At 41.5% G+C, this 24,297-nt stretch overlaps 1 pseudogene; it reads left to right on the top strand.

Moving 5' to 3' along the window:
* Nucleotides 1-20,929: 20,929 nt before the first annotated feature.
* LOC128311784 (D-dopachrome decarboxylase-like) lies at nt 20,930-21,346 on the top strand (annotated as a pseudogene).
* The last annotated feature ends 2,951 nt before the right edge of the window (nt 21,347-24,297 follow it).

The raw sequence follows: 24,297 nt of genomic DNA, 5'->3' as shown, positions 1-24,297 counted from the left end.
CAGTCCTCATGACATCCCTGTTTTTAGCCCATTGGGATTCATTTTGGACTTCTGACCTCTAGAACTGTAAGGTAATAAATTTATGTTGTTTTAAGTCACTATATTTGTAGTGATTTGTTGCAGTAGCTATAGAAAATGAATATACATATTAAACTTTTATCAAATGTGATGTGCATCCATTGTTCATCAGTTAGAACATTATTCCATGAGGGGCTGCAAAAAAGTGTTTTATTCTAGTTTCATTATTCCATCAACATTTTCTAGTTGAAATTCTTTCGCAAAACACACACACACACACACATACAAAACAAAGACAAAACCAAAACCCTCTTCCTTATCAACCAAGGTTGTTTGGTTACATGCAATTTGCCATACAGTTTGAATAGGAAAGGCAGGGAAAATGCTTATTTTCATTAATTGTCAATACTCACAGGTAGGGATTGGTACAATGTTATCTCTAATAGTGATAAATGAATTGTTACAAAATATTATTATATGTGTTGATCTCAGTCAAGATACATAATTTCTCTAAGCCTTATTTTCCTCATCTGAGTAAAGGGAATAATAATGGTCTTACCTCATAGTGTGCTGTGAGGATTAAATGATGATAAATGTATTTATGTACCTAATAACACATCCTCAAAATATATGTAGCAAAATTGACAGGATATTAGAGTGAAACAGTTCTGCAGTAGTAACTGGAAACTATAATACTTAACTTTCAACGATAGATAAAACAACTAGATAGAAAATAAGAAAGTCTTAAGTAGAAATGAAGTTCTGATATATGCTACAATATGGATGAATCTTAGAAACATTATACTAAGTGAAATAAGCCAGATACAAAAGGATAAACATTGCATGATTCCACTGATATGAGGTACCTAGAATGGTCAAATTCATAGAGACATAAAGTAGAACAGTGGTTACCAGGAGCTCAGGGGAATGAGGAATGGGGAGTTAGGGAGTTAGTGTTTAATGGGTACAGAATTTCAGTATGGGATGATGAAAAATTTCTGGAGATGGATAGTGGTGATATTTGCACAACAATGTGAATGTACTTAATGCCACTGAACTTAGTATCCACTTAATGAACTTAATGCCACTTGAAATAATCAAAATAGTAAAATTTATGTATACCTTACTGTAATAAAAACTATACTAATACTAATATAGACTTATTGTGTTCTCGGCATTGTTCTAAGAACTTTCATGATATAAACACACTTACTTAGTATATAATAAGACACTTAGCATAAAGCTTGGCACATAGAAAGTGCTTAATAAGTCATAGCTAATAATAATAATTACTGTTTGTTGATGATGGCAATCCCCATTTAAAAAATTGGAGACTGAGGCTTGGGGACTCTAATGGGCTTGCCCAAAACCATTCATTATGAAAGTAATGGTTCAGGGTCTCCATTTGGCTGCCAAACTCCAAAACCCTCAGTTTCCCACTTTTCTGCTTCCCATGAATTATTGAATTTTACCGCCAGCAACTTATAATGATAGAAAAGATAGAAACAAATCCATCAATACAGATAGTTGTTAACAGCCAAGATTTCAGTGCAAGAGAAAATTATAAAATCAGAAAATCTGTACATGAAAAGATGCTCAATAGTACTATCATTAGGGAAATGCAAATGAAATCTACAATTGGATGCCAATATCCACCACTAGAATGACTAAAGCAAAACAGAGTGATAACATTAAGTACTGGCAAACTTGTGGAGTAATTAGAGTTTTCATTGCTGGTGGTAATGAAAATAGTTCAACTACTTCTTAGATACAGTTTGGCAGTATCTAATAAAGGCAAACACACATGCATCATATTTCCCTGAATCCTACTCTTAGGTATTTATTCAAGAGAAATAAAAGCATATGTCCACATAAAGACTTCTACTGAAGGGGTGCCTGGGTGGCTCAGTTGGTTAAGCATCTGACTTCAGCTCAGGTCATGATCTCGGTTCGTGAGCCCGAGCTTGCTCCGCATTGGGCTCTGTGCTAACATCGCAGAGCCCAGAGCCTGTTTCAGATTCTGTGTCTCCCTCCCTCTCTCTCTCTCTCTCTCTGCCCCTCCCTTGCTTGCATTCTGTCTCTTTCTCTCTCAAAAATAAACGTTAAAAAATTTTTAAAAAGACTTCTACTGAAATGTTTATAGCAGCTTCATTCATAATAGCCAAAAGTTGAAAAAAACAAAAACAAAACAAATGTCCATCAACTGGTGAAGGGATAAACAGATAGTGGTATATCCATATGTTGTAATACTAATTCAGTAACAAAAATGAATGTCATACTAATATTGCAAAAATATGGATGTATCTCAAAAATATGCTAAGAGGTCAAACACAAAAAACTATATGTCATATGATATATAAAATTCTAGAAAAAGCAAAACTGAAGTAACAGAAAGCAGGTTAGTAGTTGTTAGGGGTTGAAGGTCAGGAGAGGGATCAACTATAAAGGGGCATGAGGGAATATGGGTGCTGGATGTTACACAATTGTGTCCCCAAATGCGTTAATTTTATTGTATGTAAATTATGCATCCATAATTAAGAAATCAAATGAGTTAAGTAAAACTCCAATGGTAATTTAAATTTGAAATGTTAGTATAAACTCATGAATTTTTTAAAAAATTCAAATTTATTCATTCTGTCCAATGAAAAGACCTAGAGCCAATGAATGACCATCTGGAGCAAAGAGCACTCCTATCATCCAAAATTTGGTCTCTAAATATTATTTCTTCACTTCATGGTACTGTGGAGAACTATGGCTCTTCAGGAAAATGGCCAGTTCCAGATCATAGGCTGGGAATGTAGTTGAGCCTGGGACACTTTCTTGTACTGTAAAGTAGGCCATCTAAAAAAGTAAGTGAGGCTATGTCAAAAAAACAAAAGTTAGCAGGGGCTTCTCCTGGCCAAGAAAAGAAATAATGTGTGCACAAAAATTAATATTGACTATAATTAATTAAAGCACAGATACAGCTCTGCCCTCATGGTGCATATTATCTGGTAGAGAGAAATACAATAACCATGCAAATAGGCATACTGAATTAGGCAGACTAGGCCCAGCTATAACTTGGTAATACCCCCACATTGGCTTAGCATTATAAAGAAAAGAACAAGATATTATGAAATAGAAAGAAGCAGTCTTGAAAAAGAGCCAGATAGAATTTAGAGAAATGAAAAACATATCATTGAAATTAAAATCTCAATGAGCAGACCAAATATCAGATTAGACACAGTTGAAGAGAGAATTGGTGAACTGGTAGATAGATCCAAGTAAATTGGATACAAACATAGACACAGAAATGGAAAATATGAAAGACAGGTTAAGAAACATGGAGGATAAAAGAGTTCAACATTCATCTAATAAAAGTTTCAGATGATGAAAATAGAGAGAATGAAGACAGAGATAATCTGTAAAGCAATTTTGAATAAGAATTATCCAGAATTTATCAAAGACAGAAGTCTTCAGGTATAGGAAACCTAAATATCTCAAGCAGGATAAATGAAAATAAATCTTATGCATAAACATTGAAATGAAACCGAGGAACCCTAAAATCAAAGATAACATCTTAAAAATAACAGAATAAAGAGATTAACCACAGAGGGTGACAATTAGAATAATTTTAGACTTATCAACAGCAACAAGAGAAGACGGTGGACAGTGGTATTATGCTGTCAAAGTGCCTAGAGAAAATAAATATCTACTGAAATTTTATCCACAGGTAAGCCAGCATTCAAGAGTAAGGGCAAGATAAGATATTTTCAGAAAAAAACTGAAATACTTACCAGTAACTGACCTTTGTTGAAAGAACAACTAGAGGATGTACTTCTAGAAGAAGGAAATCTAACTCAGGAGTGAATGTACAACACAATAATAACAATAATATAAATATGTGGATTTGCTGAATAACATTTGATTATATGAGGTGATAATAAAAGTTAATTTTCAGCAGTCTAATAGAAGGTGGAACAAAATACTATAAAATGATAACAGAGAGAGTGAGTGATTAGAGATAAAGTTCTAAGTCATTGTTTTAAATAAACGCGGGTAAAGATATTCTTTAACTGAAAAAAAAGTATTCTTTAACTTTAGACCTTGTTAGGTCAAATATATGTATTAAAATTTTGAAAGTAACTCTAAGTATGGAAATAAATTGTATAATTTGAAACAATTAGAGAAGAAGGAATAAAAAACTAGTCAATGTATTAGAAGGCAACAGAGAAAACAGAAGTATTAATAAAGCAATAAATATAGGAAGTTCTAAATTAAGATGTTAAAAATAAATTCAAACATACCAGAAATCACAAAAATGTAATGGACTAAACCCATTAGTTAAAGGTAGAAATTATTAGATTGGATTGAAAGACTATGGTCATATGCTCTTTAGAGGGGATGCTTTTAGTTTTTTTTTAAGCTTATTTATTTATTTTTTTTTTTTTTTGAGAGAGAGAGAGAGCAAGCAAGGAAGGGGCAGAGAGAGGGAGACAGAGGACCTGAAGTAGGCTCTAGGCTGAAAGTACAGATCTTGATGCAGGGCTCAAGCTCACAAACCGTGAGATCATGATCTGAGCCAAAGTCAGATGCTTAACCAACTGAACTACCCAGGTGCCCCCACCACATTGAGGATTTAAAGTGCATTCAGAAACTGGAAGATTTTAAGCACTAGAAAGAGATATTAGGAGTTGTATATTCAAAGAAAGTTCTTATTACTTGAATTGCGAATGGATGCAGAATGCAAGAATGGAAGCAGGCTGACCAGGTAGAAGGGTAGTACCAGGTGAGGCACGTACAGAATTTGCTACAATTTCCCTTTGCACTGCTAAGACCCGACCTGTCACCACATTAAGTCCACTTTGATTCCCCAACGTACAGTCACTCATGATACCTAAAAAAAAAAAAGATTTACAATAGGAGGATCAGTGGGACAAACTACAGTGCTCACTACTGTAGGTGAATCTGAAGCTGTAATTATAATTTATCGTCTTTCATCCATTCAGGATTTCCCTTATGCTCAGCCTCATCTAGAACTTCTGCCAGTCTAGATTGCTTGCCCAGGGGGATGACCCAGACTTTCAAGGATCTAAGCTCCTAGTTACCTTGTTCTTGTAAGTCCATGATTGCTGCAATTACCTTTTTTGTTGTTGTTGTTATTATCATCTATCATGGAAGCACCAAATTCCAGACAAACTCCTTCCTGCCCCCATTATACAGCAGCACTTCCATTTCCTTATGATAATCAGGGTTAGTTACTCCTGCCAATATGATTCCTTTCTTTGCTTGGAGGTTTACCAGAATGAAGGATCCAAAATGACCAAAAGACAGTCCTAGCTTTAGGTTCACTGGAACACTTTATGGTGTCCCTTAGTAAAAACATTTCATCCCTGAACCTCAGAACTTCTAACGTAAAGACACTAAAGTTCTGAGGGCAGAAGTACAGAATTCTCAAGTGAGTCCTAACATTGGTGGTAAAGGAACCAATTTTACTTTCAGCACTTGGCTCCTGGGCCAATGTATTGTGACTTGTGGGATACAGTACCTGTAGAAATTCAAAATTTCTATTCAAGAGTGGTCACAGCTAGAGCAGCCTTGGTAAGATAGAGCCCATGACATTGAGCCATGTATAGTATCCATCTTTGCCACTCTGACAAGATTGTTAATGGGCCTATTGTACGATCACTGGGTTGGCCAAAGATAGAGTTTGACTAACATCCATTAAGTGAGTCATTCTATTGACCTAGTTATTCAATGCCTCCTCTGGTGGATCTCTGAGGAGCATTGCATGTGACACAAATACCTTTACACTTCATGCTCACTCCTGTGGGTTGATCTAAATGACTCTTTGTCAAGCCTCTTTGTTTCTGACCTTCCAATTTTCTTTCCTCCAGGACCCTGACTATGCATACAAACCTTTTACCACTTCCCAGGAATCTATATGCATCCTTACCTTTGTCCTTACCACACAAAATCGATGACTACATGTACTGCTTGAAGTTCTCCCTGATGGTGGAGGAGATCCCACGTCTTAGAGTCACCCACAAACAAGTTGTAGTGCAGAAGTCCATTTTCTACTTGTACAAACATATTGAGTCTACTCATCCATGAACTAGTCCCAGGTTTTTCTCCTTCCTATCAGCCACTTGTTGCAAATCTCCTAAGAAGCCGTAAGTGAAAATGTGGCGCCTGGGTGGCTCAGTAGGTTAAGTGTTCAGTTAAGGTCATGATTTGATTTCAGTTCAGGTCATGATCTCACAGTTTGTAAGATCAAGCCCTCCATTGGGCTCTGCTCTGACAGCATGAAGTCTGCTTGGGATTCTCTCTCTGCCCCTCCTTCACTCATGGTCTCTCTCTCTCTCACAAAATTAAAAAAATAAACTTAAAAAAAAAAAACAACGAAACCCTAGGTGAAACTTATGGAGAGACTGCAATGCAATGGACGTAGGAGACATAGAATTCGGGTTCCCTATTTGGACCTTCCGGACCTTCTCAACTCTAGTACCAAATGTACCATTTATATTGTATGATACAATTGTTTTGTGGTTGTGATAATATCCAGCTCTTGATAAGCATCTCTGGTTTCATAGTCATTTAATGTTTTAGGTCAGGTTCTCAGTCTCTCCTTAGTCCCAATAGCATGCCAGCAGCCTGTCTTTGAATGGCAAAAGCTTCTCTGCTGCAGAAATATGAATAGCGTTCCTCCAGAATCCTAGAAGTCTATACTGAAACTCTGATTTGGGTGCTTGTCAGAGATTTCTCACAGCCTCCTATCTACCGTGGATACCTCTAACACCACTGAATTTATTGGTCAGCTTCTACAGCAAACTAAACCAGCTGTAGAGCCCTCTCAAAATAGGTAAACTTCCCAGTCACCCCAAAATTGGATTATAACAGTATAAGTAAATGTGGGCTGTATTTAAAACCCAAAGGGCCTATCAAGGGCTGTGACTTTTTCTTAGCTATAGTAAATAAAAGGTGCAATAACTTATCCTTTACCTTGGGGCAATGGGATGTCCTAGGATGCCCTATGCCATTAGAGTACCAGAAGTTGTTACTGATGTGGCAGACCCCTTAATATTTGTAGGATTAATCTCCTACCTTCTGGTACACATGTTTCTTTCCAAGGTATACAGAGTACTTCTGCTCATGAGATCTGATTAACATGATGTCTTTAGTATACTGGACCAGTATGATGATGTTCTGGGGAAATGTCAAAATGACCAATGTTCCTTTGGTTACATGGAGACAGCAAGGAGGATAATCATAGCCCTGGGGCAACAAGGTCAAAGTGTTTGCTACTCATCCTAGGGGAATGTGAAATGAGAACTCTGAATTGCTTTTGATCTTCTTTTTTGATGGGGATTGAAAATATGTTTGCTGCACCAATAGCTCTATGCCAAGTGTTGACTGATTCTAGTGGAGATACATTTCTGGCATAACAGCTGTGACCGGATCTGTCACTTGGTTAAGTTTCTGGTAGTCCACTATTGTCCACAATGATCTTTCTTTTTTTTTTTTCTTTTCAGGGAATATAATGATAAACTAGAGAGGGATATGCTAAAAATCACCACCCCTGCATTCTTTAATTCATTGATGCTGGCGCTAATTTCTGCCATTCTACTTATGCTGTAGCACTGCTTCTGATTCCAATTCTTGTCCTGTGCAGGGGGCAGTTTTAGGAGCTCTCACTAAGACCTTTTCTCACAGGATGGATTCCATGTGAGATGGACTTGGGCCAAGACTCCATATATCTTCTGCCCTTTTATATAACCACAATCCAACAAGGAAGCTATGATGGCATGTTGAGTTTCCTGGCTAGAAGTTTAGAAGTTTTATTCAATAGCTGTGGGTGTTCCCCTTTCTTCAGTATGGATTGTCTGGTAACTGGTTATAGGGCTTTTGGGGACAGGGGTAATATGTATTGTATATGTTTGCTATGGGATTTCTTGGTCTTTCCTCAAGGGGACCTGGCTTCTCCTTCAATTAATGGACTCTGGATCTGAGAACTGGTTCAACTCTAGAAACTAGGCAAAGGATCATGATTTTCCATTGTGGCAACTGATTATCAGTTTTCTGCTTCCATGCTCTTTATATTTTTTTGGTTTATAAGTAAGTCAACACTCTAGATGGCTGCCCATATGTCTCCTCTGGAAACACTATTAGCCTTCACCACATAACCCTGTGGGTCAGGGTCTTTGGTTACCATTCCAGTTTTGTTGCCCATTTAACACCCACCTTGTTTCTGATGTTTAAGTGCCACTATCTGACTTTTGATAGTCCAGAATTCCTTCTTCCCATTGACACCAGGTAGCCCAGTTCCATAGCCGGATCTTTACCATCAACTTGGCTTATAGAGGAAAGCCAACACTGAGTTTTTGATAGTGCATTCCCTGTTGTTCCATAGTGCATAGTAAAGGGAGTGTTCTCTAGCCCTCTTACAGAACTTCGTCGGTGGCTGTCTGGTCTTGCATCATAAATCCATTTGAGCGTGCCCACTTCTCTGAACTTTCCGACCTCTTCCATAATGCTCTGCCAAGGCAGTTATGGTATTTCTGCTTCATTTACTGTAGGCCAATGCCATCTCCAAGCTTCAAGAAACCACCCTAGCAATGTGTTATGACTGGCTTTGAACATCTTTGCCAGGATGTGAAGTCCTGAGTGAGAGGAGCACCTACTTCAATAAACTACTTCCTATCCAGCTTAATATTCTTCCTCTACCATGGCCCAGCACCCTCAAGATATGCTTTCATAAATAATCTTCTAGTTTCTCCTGGTATATATTAGTTGGTTCCTGCAGCTCTGATGGTGAATAATCTATTACCTGCCATGTAAGGGACAGTACTTCTCCATCAAACCATGCTGAGATCAGACCTAGATTTTGGCCTACATGTCATGGGTGGTGGGGTGGGGTGGGAGGAGGCAGGAAAACAATTATTACCTTGGAAGACAATTGCCTTTAGGAGGACTTCGCATGGTCTCCTGGCAATGAGAGGCTACTCCCCTCTATGCGGGGAGAGGAAGCATTTGTGCCAACCTACAGGGCTCAGGAAGATGTGGGGCCTAAGGTTCTCAAGTCAAAATACTAAGTCTTAGCGTCCTACTTCTGCCGCTCTACTGGGACTTGGACTTTGTCTCAGGACTTACTGGAGCTGTGGATTCGGTCTCTTTTGTAACTTAGTCATGGTTCCAATCAAGTCTTGGGCTGATTTTCAGCACAGTCTGCTCTCCTGCTGCAGGAGATGAATGTCTCTTTAAATTGTGCCATGGAGACCTTTTAGTTTTCAAATGTGCCCTGAGTCGATGGTGGACTTAACAGCCTGACAGATCATCTTTCTTCAAGGTAACACAACCTAATCAACTCCACAATCCTTATAATTACCATTACTTCCGTTGCTTTCAAGGGCTGGAGCTATGGCATGGTTGTTGGTTTTCTTTCCACTGTCCAGTCTATCTGCCCAGTCTATCACAGGCTAGAGTCAGTCAGTAATTGTGCTGCTACAAAAGCATCTCACTTCCCAGCAGAAACAGGATTTGTTTTCTTTTTTTTTTTTGGCCATCTAGCTGCCTAGTAATTTAATTCTAGAATCTCCTCCTGAGGCCTGCTTTCTAGGATCATTTCTGTTGCCACCTGTTTGGTTTGGGTTTCCCCAAGAGTAGATCTTGAGACATGAATTTGGGTATAAGTAGTTTATTTTGGAGGTGGTCCTATGAGGCATAGTGAGAGAGTACAGTAGTGAGATAGGAAATGGAGAAAAGCTAATAAAAGATATACTAATGAGTGGGTTACCTCTAGCATCACCTGGAGCTCAATCCAACTGGGGACCCTCTGAGAGGCAGTGAACTGTCCCACAGTGGGCAGTGTCACTGAACATGTTACCACAGGAAGTGGAAGGTCTTATCCACTGATTCCCAACCCTTCTTGGGAGAGGGTTGCCCCTGGAGTATTAACTCCTTTGCATTTCTGGCCTGCCCTGCACGTGATTCTCTCCAATACTAGAGAAAGCTCTCTGGCAGAAAGACATAGGAAACTATCGGTATGCCTGGAAACCATGCAGGTGACCTCTTCTGACCACAGCAACCTCCTCACTGGCATCTCCCAAAGCTCCAGGCTGACCATGCCACTGTGTGGTTTTAAATCCTGCAGTGACTTCCTAGGATTCATTCTTAGGATAAAGTAGCTACTATTCCCTGAGGGCCAGTGAAATGTCAGGTGTTGTATAAATGCCAGATCTTCTCTTGCATTAATAGATTTTATCTTTACAAGAGCCTCAACATTTTCATTCTACTGAGGAGAAAACTGAGTCCTAATGAGGTGTGAATGCCTGAGACTAGCAGAGGAGCAACTTCATATTCCTGCCCCTGCCTGCTCCTCCTTTCTGAGCCCTCTCCTTTGTCCCACCCACATCAAGCCACTCTCTCCATCTTCACACCTCCCTACCTTTCTACATGCAGTTTCTTTGTGTAGAATGCTCTTTCCTTTCCAGATTTTGCAAAAGCCTTCCTATACTTCAAAATTCAGCTCAAGTGACACCTCCTCCAGGGAGTCCTCCTGGACCTGCTAGGCTGAGTTAGTCCTTCCTTGGTGCTGCCATAGTCTCTGTTTGACCTCTTGGTGTTCTTTCTCGCTGTTGACATGTTTGTACCCCTGCCTTCAGGAGAGCCTGAAGAAATGTTCAGTGGATATTTGCTTAGTGAATGAAAGACCACCCCACTCATTTTGCCAGCTTGTGCTGTTCTCACTCTTTGCCAGCTTGTGCTGTTTCCACTTTTTTACGATCTTAAGTTTTCAAGAGCCAAGCTGTAGGCTTCTAGGAGGGCAGAAATCTCTCTTTCCTTAAAGGTCAGTGTTCCCTGGAGACACCTGGGTGGCTCAGATGGTTAAATGTCTGACTTCAGCTCAGGTCCCGATCTCATGGTTCGTGAGTTTGATCCCTACATCAGGCTCTGTACTGACTGAACAGAGCCTGCTTGGGTTCTCTGTCTCCCTTGCTCTCTGCCCCACCCCAGCTTGCATGTACTCTCTCTCTCTCCCTCTCAAAAATAAATAAACATTAAAAACAAAGTCAGTCTTCCCTGGATTGGAAGCTTTAGGAGGGCAGGAAACACAGTGGATCCTCTCATCATTGTATCCTAGCACCTAACCCAGGCCAGGCCTAGAGTGGAGCTAGATTACATACTGCAGAATAAATGAATGAATAATAAGTACTCTTTATGATGTACTCATCCACTGTGCTCTGTGCTGTGGATGGAAAGACAAACAAGGCAAGCAGGCCATGTCTCTGTTCTCAAACCTAGGTTCCTCCAGGAGCCCGCCCTAACACTGTTGCTCTTGTGCAAACACTTTATCTGACAGGTGACCCCATAAAGCACTTCCCAGGAGAGATGGGAAGTGAGACAGGCAGGCAGTGGGCCACCTGAGGGAGTGTCACTGAACATGTTACCACAGTGAGCGGCTGGAGCTTTATTGTACAGCCATCTGGGAACTTCAGTAGGGAACATGAGCTTTAGAGTCATCCTGCCCACAGGGTGAGGGAGCTGGGGTGTTCACACGCCCACTTCTGTTGGCAAGTGTTTGAAGGCTGGCACGTGTGTCTGGGGAGGGGGCGCTGCGGAGGTGAGAAATGGGCTCCAGTAGCCAGAGGAGGCCCTTAGGTAAAGCAGTGCATGTGCTGGCAGTTGGAAGGTGGGCAGGAATGGTAAGAACGAGGGCTGTGGGTATGGAGAGTGACTGCTGCACCCAGTGAGTGACAGTCACATAAGCATGGCATTACTATCTAGCCAGCCTCCAGATGAAAATCCTGACCAGGACCAGGTAGGCAATGCGACTGAGAGAAATACTTGGGTTGAGAGCAGTTGCCTCTTTAAAAGTTGCACGCACACCACTTTGCTGCTTCCTCTCTTCCTCTGACAGAAGGTTGCCACTAGTTTTAAGGAAGATGAATGTGCTGGCTGTCTTTAATCTTGGTGTGCTCCTGCAGTCGTCTGACGCCTTCAGAAGAGACTGCAGTAGTGCTCCCCACCTCTCAGCTCCAGCCACTCATCACCATGGGGGGATCTGGGGTGCAGGGTGATGTGGGGTCACATCTGGTTTTCTTAAAAGAGAAGTGGTGAGGTGCCTGGGTGGTTCAGTTAGTAAAGCACCCAACTCACAGTTAATGAGATCGAGCCCTACCTCGTGCTGTGTGCCACCACAGTCGACAGCATGGAGCCTGCTTGGGATTCCCTCTCTCCCTCTCTCTGCCCCTCCCCCCTCTCAAAATAAATAAAGAAAGAAAGAAAGAAAAAAAAGAAAAGAGAAGTGGTGATTTAGATATTTATGTGAAATCTCCTGAGTTTAAATGTACTGGGTTGCATATTATCCTCCCCAAATTCATGTTTATCAGGAACCTCAAAATGTGACCTTATTTGGAAATATGGGAGGAAGGAAGACTGTGGGAGGGCAGCCTGCTGGTGTGAGGGGCAAGTTCACGTGCTGGTGGGAAGGGGCCAGGAGGGAGAGGAGCTGACAGATGAGGAGGTACATGGCTGGGGGTGGGGGGGTGGAGGTGGTTTGGGGCAGGAGGAAGGATCCTGCTTTTTAGAGGGACAGAAGGGCAAGGGCAAGGATGGTGGAGGATGTTGGCAACTGGTAAAAGGGGAAGCTGGGGGTCACAGCGGACTGATGCAGAGTCTGGGGCCACCTGCTGAGAGTGAGGCAAAGGGGTGAGGGTGGTACACAGGTGGTGCACATTCACTATGAGTGGACACAGCAGGGGCTGACCAGGAGGCCCCAAAGCTCACTTTCCTACAAAGGCGTCACCGTCCCACAAACACATTCTTCTTGAGGTGCGTGGTTGGGGGTGGGAGGGGCTTTGTCCCCAAGTTATTGTTGCCTGAAAGACCAGCTGTATCAGGGTGTGTGTGTCCCCCTTCAACTCTACAAAGCCTGGCAGTAGATTTAAGTCTCATTTCCTGAGTATCAGCTGTGTTGGAGGCACTGGAACATGCCTCATTTCTTTTACTCTTTGAAGTAATTCTGTGAGAGCATTATCATTCCTCTTTTAGAAATAATAACAGAGCTCCTTGCTTGGAACATCCTGTGTGCCAGGCTGGTCCTGTGCACTGGTCACCTCATTTCATCCTCCTACCCCCTCCTCCCCGCCTCATTGAGGAAGAAAGGATTGTTGTTACCCTCATTTTGCAGATGAAGAGGGTAGGAAGGAGAGGGAGGTTAAGTATCTCATCCAGGGGGACTCAGGAGTAATCGGAGACCAGGCTTTCAAAGACTAGGTACAGCCCCTTTCCCATGCCAATGTGTGCCTCTCCCATGCCATCCGTTTGGTGTGCTCTTTGTCCAGATGTTTGTCACTGAAGGCTGGAAACTGTGGGTATGTGAGCGGAACCAGGATCTCTTCTCTTTGTCCCTAACAGGAACAGCGAGCATGTCCAACAGAACTCCCACCCCTGTCCAGCTCTGGTCAGTCATTCCCTCAGTGAGCTGCTTGGCCATGAAAACATGCTGCTGATCCCCCGGCTGCCTTTCCAGCCCAGGGCCTGGCAGCAGGCTGTGCTCAGTGGGAAAGGGCCGAACCAAACTTTAGCAACTTGGGCTGAGCACACACTTTCTGCCCCCTGCTGAGGCAGCTGGCATGGTAGAGGAAAGGGACAAGCGACCTGATTTTGCATTTTGGCTCTGCTATACCCTGGCTGTAGACCTGGATGCTAAGTCATGCAATCTTTCCCAGCCTGTTTCCCCAACTCTAACAGGGGGGGAGTAGTTCTCAGCAGCACTCCGCAAACCTGGAATCCAAGGGCGCCTCTCCATGTTGTGAGGATTCAACAACAAAGATAAATAATAACCCTTGGCATTTGTTGAGTGTTTACTATGTGCCGAGAGCTAGTCTAGCACTTTGCCTGTCGTCTCATTTAACCCTTATAACAACCCTGTGAGGCAGGGAAGGAAAACAAGGCACAGAGAAGTTAAATCCCCCAGCCAGTAAACGATCTAGGGCCAATTCTGTGACTTCGCTGACCGTGTAATTTGTCATCCTGAGTTTCTTCATCTCTGAAATGGGTTCATTACACTTACATCACAAGGTGAGCCAGCGGCACGCTGCACAAGTGAGGAATTCTCTCACTGTGAGTAGTGCTTCCTTCCTTTATAGTTCTGGGGCCTCCAGGCTCTCCCTGAGTGCCGGGCTGTCAGTTTCCTCGCCCCTCTCTCCATTTTTCTGCCACCTTTTTTGTGTACTTTGTATCCCTCTCTAGGTCTTTCTCCCAGTCTCCTACCCTCTCCCACCCCCATCCCCAAGTCCCTCTCGGTTTTCTCCGCCTGTCCTCTGCTGCCCCTGTGTGGCTAGAGCTGGAAAGGCCGCTCCTCGCGGCGCCACCCCTTCCGGGCCGCGGCGCAGCTGAGGACGCAGCTGGAGGTGAGCGCGGGTGCATCCAGATGCGGTGCTCGCGCTGGGGACTCGCTCTCTGCATCCGACTGGCAGAGGGTCTGGGTTTGGCACCGAGCCTTAGACTTGACTCACTCCTGGATCTATCCTGACTTCGTGTTGGTGCGGGGGACAGATGCCTGGTTCTAACCTAGGATCTAAGCGAGCCCCTCCGGGAGTAGCCTCTTTCAAATCTTCAGCCCCAAGGAGGGCCTTGGCCTTCGTGCTGTGCGCGTACCTGCCGCCTCTAGGATTTGGTGAAATTTGAGCTCCAGAACTATCATAGTCTTTTGCTAGCTTTTTTCGCCCTGCGGACCCTTCCATTACACACCAGGTGCTCTCCATCTTTAATAGTCGCTGTTGGAAGGTTAAAAACGCGTTCGGAGAGGAATGCTTTCGCCTTCATGGCACATTGCCAATGAGCAGCATCTCCTATTATTTTTCTTACACCGCCCAGCTCCTTCTCAGAGCTTAGTTATCTTCCCGTCAGAAACCTGATAAATATCCCATTCTTAAATTGTTTTACATGGTTTCACAACATTTAACTCTTTCATGTGCTTAAATATATTTTAAAATTGCACAAGAAATATATGGTCATTGTAGAAAGATTAGAGAACATAACAAAGGACTTCCAATTAAAGATGACAGGTTGGATACACATGCTCTTTCCTGAAACTCCAGGAAAAATGACAGCGGATGGTTTTATTAAAATATTTAAAGCCACAAGGACAAAGGGAACAGGAGACAAGATGACAGCACCTTTTGGAAGCTGGGAGTGGAGCTCAGACAGACTTGGAAAGGTGCATCTTAAACCGCAGTGGGTTTGCTAGATTTACAAGCAGCCAGATTCTACCTTGGGAACTCCGAAAAGGCTCAGGCACTTCTAGAAGTAGGTGTGGCTGAAAGCCCAGAGTAGTTAGACCCCCTGGTTTCTTCCCCCTGAGCCCAGACTACCCCCTCCCCCAACCTGGGCAGAGGACTGGAGGTTTATTCTTTGGAGAGGGTCTCTGGCCTGGGAGGAGGGGACTTGAGGGTGGGAAAACAGGAGATTAAGTGAATGTTGAGTCCCCAGCACAACACCACTTTCCCTGCCCCATTCAACTCCTGGCACCTGGCAACCAGGCAGACACCTCTAGGCAGGAGAGTGGAAGATGAAACTGGGAAGAGGGGTGGCGCCTAATGAAGTGGCCCCAGCAGGCCCCCTCCCCCAGGCCCATTGTCCACACCCCCGACCTATGCGCACACAGCTCCCAGTCAGCTTTAGAATTTTTCTTAACTGTGTGGAGTGGTTTTTTTTTTTTTTTTTTTGGCCTAATTTTAGACTTAGAGAAAAATTGCAAGAATTCCTGTCTACTCTTCACCAAATTCCCCTAATATCAACATATTATTTTTTCACTGAACATGATGCCCCTTTGCCCCTGAATAATTCAGTGTGTCTCTCAAAACTGAGGACATTCTTTTTAACATTGAAATTAACATTGATTCAGGGCTATTATATCTACAGACCTTATTCAGATTTAGCCAACTGTGCCAATAATGTCCTTTAGAGCAGAAAATCCCAGATCATGTGCTGCATTTAGTTGTCATGTCTCTTTAGGCTCCTTTAATCTGAAGCAATTCCTCAGTCTTTCTTTGCCACATTGACATTTTTTCAAGAGTACAGGACAGGTATTTTGCAGAATGTCCTTTAGTTTCAGTTTGTCTGATGTTTCCTCCTGAGGGAACCGTTGACAGCAATATCACACAAATGATGTTGTGTTAGTTCACATGTCAGGAGGCACATGACGCCCATTTATCCCTTTGCCAGTGATGTTAACTTTAATCACCTGCTTAAACGAGGTGTCTGCCAAATATCTTCAGTGTAAAGTTATTGTTTTTTCCTTTGTAATTAATAAATATTCATTATCCACCAGTTTTCAAATCATCGATTATTTTTGCCTGAATCAATTATTATATGGATGTTATCTGGAGATAATTTTCTAATGCCACCATTGCCTTTTATATTTATTAGTTATTTTCCTGGTACAAGGAAGAGCTTTCCCTATCTTGCTATTTATTTATTTATTTATTTATTTATGAAGTTGTATTAATGTCATCTCATGGATTTTATTTTGATCAATGAGTTATATATAGTCTTACTATATATATGTATATTATGAAATATTATGCTCAATATATTATGCTGTATGTGCATATTATGCTCAGTTCATTCTAGATTTATCCACCAGGAGCCCCTTTCTGCTGCCCCTTATGTCCATTGTAAGATGGACTTTCTGGCACTTTCTTGCATAAGGGGATATTCTGGACTCATCTACTACTTTCTCTGCCCTAGTTTGGGAATCAGCCATTTCATCAAGGAGGCTTGTTCTTTTACTAACGCCTCACGTAGAGACAGCAAAGATCCTCAGAGAGCCAAGGAGAGCATCTACTAGAAAAGACAGAGACAAAACAAACAAATGAACAAACAAAAAGATAAAAGCTATGTGGCAGAAAGAGACTAGGTGGGGAGGTAAACACTCTAAAAAAAAAATCCAACACCCTATCATGAATATTTTCAGAGAATCAAGAGAAGTTATTGAATCCACTAGAGAAGAGAATGCCATAAAAGGAATGATCAGGAAGAAAAAAGTCTTGGATGTTAAATATCGGAGAGCATAAATGAAAAAATCAGTTGAGGAGGTATGAGACAAATCTGAAGAGATCCTTTGAAAGGTGAGGCAAAAAGACAGAGATGGAAAACAAGAGCAAATATATACCAAGGTCCAAACTCTGAAAGGTGGGAGTCTTAGAAAAAGGTCCATGGTAAGAGTGGGTGGGTGTTGGTAGATGTTGGCAATCTCTGCCTTTTTAGAACTAGGGATATAGCTGTTGCTTTGGGTATGTGAAGGCTGTTGAGCAGCAGTATGCTGGCAAATTTTTAACAACCAGCTCTCCAAAAATGTGTGCATATGCCTGCATCCATAAGTTCATTATACATTTTACTAATATGAGTAACAAAATTTATGGTGATGACATATACAATATTCTTTTTTTAGGTTATTCATTTATGTATTTATGTATTTATTATTTTTTTAATTTATGAAATTTATTGTCAAATTGGTTTCCATACAACACCCAGTGCTCATCCCAAAAGATGCCCTCTTCAATACCCATCACCCACCCTCCTCTCTCTCCCACCCCCCATCAACCCTCAGTTTGTTCTCAGTTTTTAAGAGTCTCTTATGCTTTGGCTCTCTCCCACTCTAACCTCTTTTTTTTTTTTTTTCCTTCCCCTCCCCCATGGGTTTCTGTTAAGTTTCTACAATATTCTTTATCATAAATTCTATCTAGCTAATTGATTCTCGTAGAATACTTCCACTGACTTTTGCCAGACTCTTATATCTGTAACTGATAGTTGTGATTCAACCATAATTTGACAAATGGAGTTGCATTCCAATGTGCTTTTTTTCATATAAATTTATTGTCATTAGATCTGATACATGTTCTTCTGTAAAACTGTTTCTCAAACCTCATGTAAATTATAGTCATTAAATTTAAACCTCTTCAGCTTCACCACTACATATTTTGAAATTTCACCTCTTTTTTTTTAATTTCAAATTTTTATTTAAATTCTATTTAGTTAAACATGTGGTATAATATTAGTTTCAGGAGTAGAATTTAGTGATTAATCACTTACATACAACACCCACTGCTCATCACAACATGTGCCCTTCTTTTTAAAATTTTTTTTTAACGTTTATTTACTTTTGAGACAGAGAGAGACAGAGGAGGAACGGGGAAGGGTCAGAGAGAGAGAGGGAGACACAGAATCTGAAACAGGCTCCAGTCTCTGAGCTGTCAGCACAGATCCCAACGCGGGGCTCAAACTCACCAGCCGTGAGATCAGGACCTGAGCCGAAGTCTGACGCTTAACCGACTGAGCCACCCAGGTGCCCCAACATGTGCCCTTCTTAATACCATTACCTATTTAACCCATTCCTGCCCACCTCTCCTCCAGTAACCTTCAGTTTGTTCTCTATTGTTAAGAGTTTATTTCATGATTTGCCCCTCTCTTTTCCCCTATGTTCATCTGTTTGTTTCTTAGATTTCACATATGAGTGAAATCATATAGTATTTGTCTTTATCTGACTGACTCGTTTCACTTAGCATAATACACTCTAGCTCCATCCATGTCACTACAAATGGCAAGATTTCATTCTTTTTGATGGCTGAGTAATATTCGTGTGTGTGTGTGTGTGTGTGTGTGTGTGTGTGTGTATACCATATCTTCTTTATCCATTCATCAATTGATGTACATTTGAGCTCCTTCCATAATTTGGCTATTGTTGATAGTGCTGCTATAGACATTGGGGTGCATGTGCCCCTCTCAATCTGTATTTTTGTATCTTTTGGATAAATACCTAGTAGTGCAATTGCTGGGTTGTAGGGTAGTTCTATTTTTAACTTTTGGAGGAAACTCCATACTGTTTTCCAGAGTGGCTGCACCAGTTTGCATGGAATTTCACCTCTTTGTCAATGATGTGAATGACTTTTTTTGCTGCATTAGATAATAGTTTTCAAATGCTGGAAAAATATTCCCTCAATAATCTGTATGATTTATAATGTGGTAGCAGCTATAGATCTGACATGTTTATAATCTGCATTATTAACATTTTCCCCACACGTTCTTATGTCTAGACCAGAGATCAGCCAACTCCTTCTGGAAAGGGCCAGATAGTAAATGTTTTAGGCTTTGTGAGACTCATATGGTCTCTGCTACATATTCTCCTTTGTTATATCTTTTTCAACATTTTTAAAATGTAAAAATCATTCTTAAGTCACCATACAAAAATAGCATATTGGCTGTGGTTTGCTGATTCCTGGTCTAGACAATTAACATAATAATGTATTTATTATATTTATATAATAAATATAAAAATATTTATTATATAAATAAGCTGTAAATAATAATTACAGCTTATTTAATTGTGAATGGATATAATTTAATTTCTAGTAATGGTGGTGTTTAGCAACTGGGGAGCAGGCGAGGGGGTGGCAGAAGTCTGGTAGGGTGTTAGGGTGGGTTTAGTCTCTAATCAAGGTCAGAATTCAGTCTGTGACCTTCATCATAGCTCGGTCTTTGAGGGGCTCTGTCTGGGGTTAATTTTGGGGCTCAGTATATGCCTGAGAAAAGTTGAGTATCTCTCCTGGTGAAGCAGACTGACCCCTGCAAAACTGCAGTTTCAAACCCAGACCTCTACATTTACAAGTCAGGGAACCATGTCACAGATCCCAAGGCTAAGAAGAGGCTCAGAGTTAATGTGGCTCCCCACCCCCACACGCCACTTCTGGGTGAAACTTCTCCTCCTGTTATCTCTGCATCTCCCACTAGAGGGCAGCAGAGACCTGACTAAAAAGGAAAATGTTCCCCGGAACCTTCACCCAGCACTCCCCACCATCTGAGGGCGGGGAGGTTTCCTTCTTAACTTGCACCACCACCTAGGTTCCTGGCTCAGCTTCTAGGATCATGGAGCCAGACTCTGGAAACCCGGCTGACCCTGACCCTTAACCCTTTGCTCTCCTCAGCCCTGTCCCTGTCTCTGTGGCTAAATCATACACTCTGGGAGGTTGAAGTGGGATTGATTACGTTTGTACTCCCAGTGCCTGGCATAGAGCCCAGCACTGAGTGAGTGCTTAGGAAATGTTTATTGAATCAGTACTTAGAGGGTGGGGCAATGCAGTATATCGAAAAGAACCTGGTTTTAGACATGATTTAAAGTCTAGCTCTAGCTGTGTGACCTTAAGCAAATCAAGTAACCTGTCTGAGCCTTTGATTCACTATTTGTAAGAGGGAACACTGGTATCTAACTTGAAGTTCTGTTGTGAGGATTGAATGAAATGACAAGGGGGTAGAGCCAGTATACACTAGATGCTTAATAAGTGGAGAAATTATTATGATGTAGTTTTGAGGAATGGTAAGTAATCAGATGTGGATAAAAGAATAGATGGGAGATGGAAGATGTGATTGCCAGAGGAGGCTGAAGGTCATGAAAAAGCCTGAATGTCATGTTGAGGACATAGGGTTTTCTGTCTACAACGGAGAGTGCCTGAGGTGTTCTTCAATCTACTTGGTGAGATGAAACCAATACACAGCAAACCTCTTGTCTCAGCTCCTTGGCACTCTTACTTATTGCAAACACACACACACACGCGCGCGCATGTGCACACACACACACACACACACACAGCCATACACACGTACTTCATTTGGAAATTACTTCAAATTATGGAAGAGTTGCAAATATAGTAGGAAGGCTACTATATATACTTCTTATCCAGAAGTACCTATTGTAAATTGTCAATTTGCTTTATCATTTCCCCCCTCCCTCTCTCTCTTTGTATATTGTTATTTCCGTTCCATATGAGAGTAAGTTGCATACACCGTGACCCTTTGCCTCTAAATACTTGAGTGTAGACTCTGCGTGTTCTTTCTCCGCTGCTGTGGCCACTCCGGTTCCTTCTCGCCAGACATGCCAGTTGTCGAGCTGGACACGAACTTGCCCAAAACAGCGGCGTGCCCACAGGACTGGTAGAGCGACTCGGCACGGCCAGTGCAGCCATCCTGGGCCAACCTGAAGACTATGTGAGCATGATGGTGTGACCAGGTCTGGCCTTGGTGGTGAACAGCTCCACTGAGCCCTGCGTGCAACTGCTCATCTCTTCCATCCCGTGTGGAGGACACTGCAGAGGAGAACTGTAGTCACAAAGCCCAATTCTTCAAGTCCCTCACCAAGGAGCTGGACCTGGGCCAGGATCCGATAATTATCTGCTTTCCCCCCCCGGAACCCTGGCAGATTGGCAAGAAAGGGACAGTCATGACTTTTTCTATGATTGGCACGGGGGGCATCTGTGAGCTGCCTGCCCCTTGCAGAGAGTCCTCCTGGTAGAGGAAGGGCCTGGTGGATACCAGCTTCTGAAACCCTTCATGCAGATGTGCCAGTGACATTACAGTCCTCCTCTTCTCACCCGCATGTCAAATAAATGAAGAAAGCTTTGTTTTTCATAAACAAATAAATACTTCAGTGTATACTTTTGAAGGGTAAGAATATTTTCTTACATAAGCACAGGGCAGTTAACAACTTTAGTAATTTTGTCATTGGTAAGATGCTTGTATCAATTATGACTATGTCAGCAGGAATAATGGCCCCCCAAAGATGTCCACATCCTAAATAAATTTGGGTTGTTTTAAGCCATTAAATTTGTGATTATTTGTTACAGCAGCAATAGAAAATTAACACTAATAGTTTCATCAGTTCTGACTGTATTCCCATTTTGTCAATTGACCCAGTAATATTCTTTTTTTTTAATTTATTTTTTAAAATTTACATCCAAGTTAGTTAGCATATAGTGAAACAATGATTTCAGGAGTAGATTCCTTACCCCCTTACCCATTTAGCCCATCCTCCCTCCCACAATCCCTCCAGCAACCTTCTGTTCTCTTTATTTAAGATTCTCTTATGTTTTTGTCTCCCTCCATGTTTTTATATTATTTTTGCTTCCCTTCCCTTATGTTCATCTGTTTTGTATCTTAAAGTCCTCATATAAGTGAAGTCGTATGATATTTATCTTTCTCTGACTGACTAATTTTGCTTAGCATAATACCCTATAGTTCCATCCACGTAGTTGCAAATGGCAAGATTTCATTCTTTTGGATTGCCGAGTAACACTCCATTGTATATATATATACCACATCTTTATCCACACATTCATCGATGGACAATTGGGCTCTTTCCATATGTTGGCTATTGTTGATAGTGCTGCTATAAACATTGGGTGCATGTGTCCTTCGAAACAGCACACCTGTATCCCTTGGATAAATACCTAGTAGTGCAATTACTGGGTTGTAGGGTAGTTCTATTTTTAATTTTTTGAGGAAACTTCATACTGTTTTCCAGAGTGGCTGCACCAGTTTGCCTTCCCACCAGCAGTGCAAAAGAGATCCTCTTTCTCCACATCCTCGCCAACATCTGTTGTTGCCTGAGTTGTTCATGTTAGCCATTCTGACAGGTGTGAGGTGGTATCTCATTGTGGTTCTGATTTGTATTTCCCTGATGATGAGTGATGTTGAGCATTTTTTCATGTGTAGGTTGGCCATCTGGCTGTCTTCTTTGGAGAAGTGTCTATTCATGCCTTTTGCCCATTTCTTCACTGGATTATTTGTTTTTTGAGTGTTGAGTTTGATAAGTTCTTTATAGATTTTGGATACTAACCCTTTATCTGATATGCCATTTGCAAATATCTTCTCCCATTCTGTCGGTTGCCTTTTAGTTTTGCTGATTGTTTCCTTCTCTGTGCAGAAGCTTTTTATGTTGAGGAGGTCCCAGTAGTTCATTTTTGCTTTTGTTTCCCTTGCCTCCGGAGACGTGTTGAGTAAGAAGTTGCTGTGGCCAAGGTCAAAGAGATTTTTGCCTGCTTTCTCCTTGAGGATTTTGATGGCTTCCTGTCTTACATTTAGGTCTTTCATCCATTTTTGAGTGTATTTTTGTGTATGGGGTAAGAAAGTGGTCCAGATTCATTCTTCTGCATGTGGCGGTCCAGTTTTCCCAGTACCACTTGCTGAAGAGACTGTCTTTATTCCAGTGGATATTCTTTCCTGCTTTGTCAAAGATTAGTTGGCCATACATTTGTGGGTCCATTTCTGGGTTCTTTATCTGTTCCATTGATCTGAGTGTCTGTTCTTGTGCCAGTACCATACTGTCTTGATGATTAGATTTGTAGTATAGCTGGAAGTCTGGGATTGTGATGCCTCCTGCTTTGGTTTTCTTTTTTGAGATTGCTTTGGCTATTTGGGATCTTTTTTGTTTCCATACAAATTTTAGGATTATTTGTTCTAGCTCTGTGAAGAACGTTGGTGTTACTTTGACAGGAATTGCATTGAATATATAGATTGCTTTGGGTAGTATCGACATTTTAACAATATTTGTTCTTCCTATCCAGGAACATAGAATATTCTTCCATTTTTTTGTGTCTTCTTCAGTTTCTTTCATAAGCTTTCTATAGTTTTCAGTGTATAGATTTTTCACCTCTTTGGTTAGATTTATTCCTAGGTATTTTATGGGTTTTGGTGCAATTATAAATGGAATTGATTCCTTGATTTCTCTTTCTGTTGCTTCATTGTTGGTGTATAGGAATGCAACCAATTTCTGTGCATTGATTTTATATCCTGCAACTTTGCTGAATTCACGGATCAGTTCTAGCAGTTTTTTGGTGGAATCTTTGGGTTTTCCATATAGAGGATCATATCTGGGAAGAGTGAAAGGTTGACCTCCTCCTGGCCGATTGGGATGCCTTTTATTTCTTTATGTTGTCTGATTGCAGAGGTTAAGCCTTCCAATATTATGTTGAATAACAGTGGTGAGAGTGGACATCCTTGTTTTCTTCCTGACCTTATGGGGAACGCTCTCAGTTTTTCCCCATTGAGGATGATATCAGTGTTGGCTCATTCGTATATGGCTTATATGATCTCGAGGTATGCTCCTTCTATCCCTACTTTCTCGAGGGTTTTTATCAAGAAAGGATGCTGTATTTTGTCAAATGCTTTCTCTGCATCTATTGAGAGGATCATGTGGTTCTTGTCCTTTCTTTTATTGACATGATGAATCATGTTAATTGTTTTGTGGATATTGAACCAGCCCTACATCCCAGGTATAAATCCCACTTGGACGTGGTGAATAATTTTTTTAATGTATTGTTGGATTCAGTTGACTAATATCTTGTTGAGGATTTTTGCGTCCATGTTCACCAGGGAGATTGGTCTATAGTTCCCCTTTTAGTGGGGTCTCTGTCTGGTTTTGGAATCAAGGTAATACTGGCTTCACAGAAAGAGTTTGGAAGCTTT

The sequence above is a fragment of the Acinonyx jubatus genome, chromosome C1, assembly GCF_027475565.1.
Source record: "Acinonyx jubatus isolate Ajub_Pintada_27869175 chromosome C1, VMU_Ajub_asm_v1.0, whole genome shotgun sequence".
Classification (NCBI taxonomy): domain Eukaryota; kingdom Metazoa; phylum Chordata; class Mammalia; order Carnivora; family Felidae; genus Acinonyx; species Acinonyx jubatus.
The sequence above is the reverse complement of the archived record's forward strand: the minus strand, read 5'-3'. Positions and strand labels throughout refer to the sequence as shown.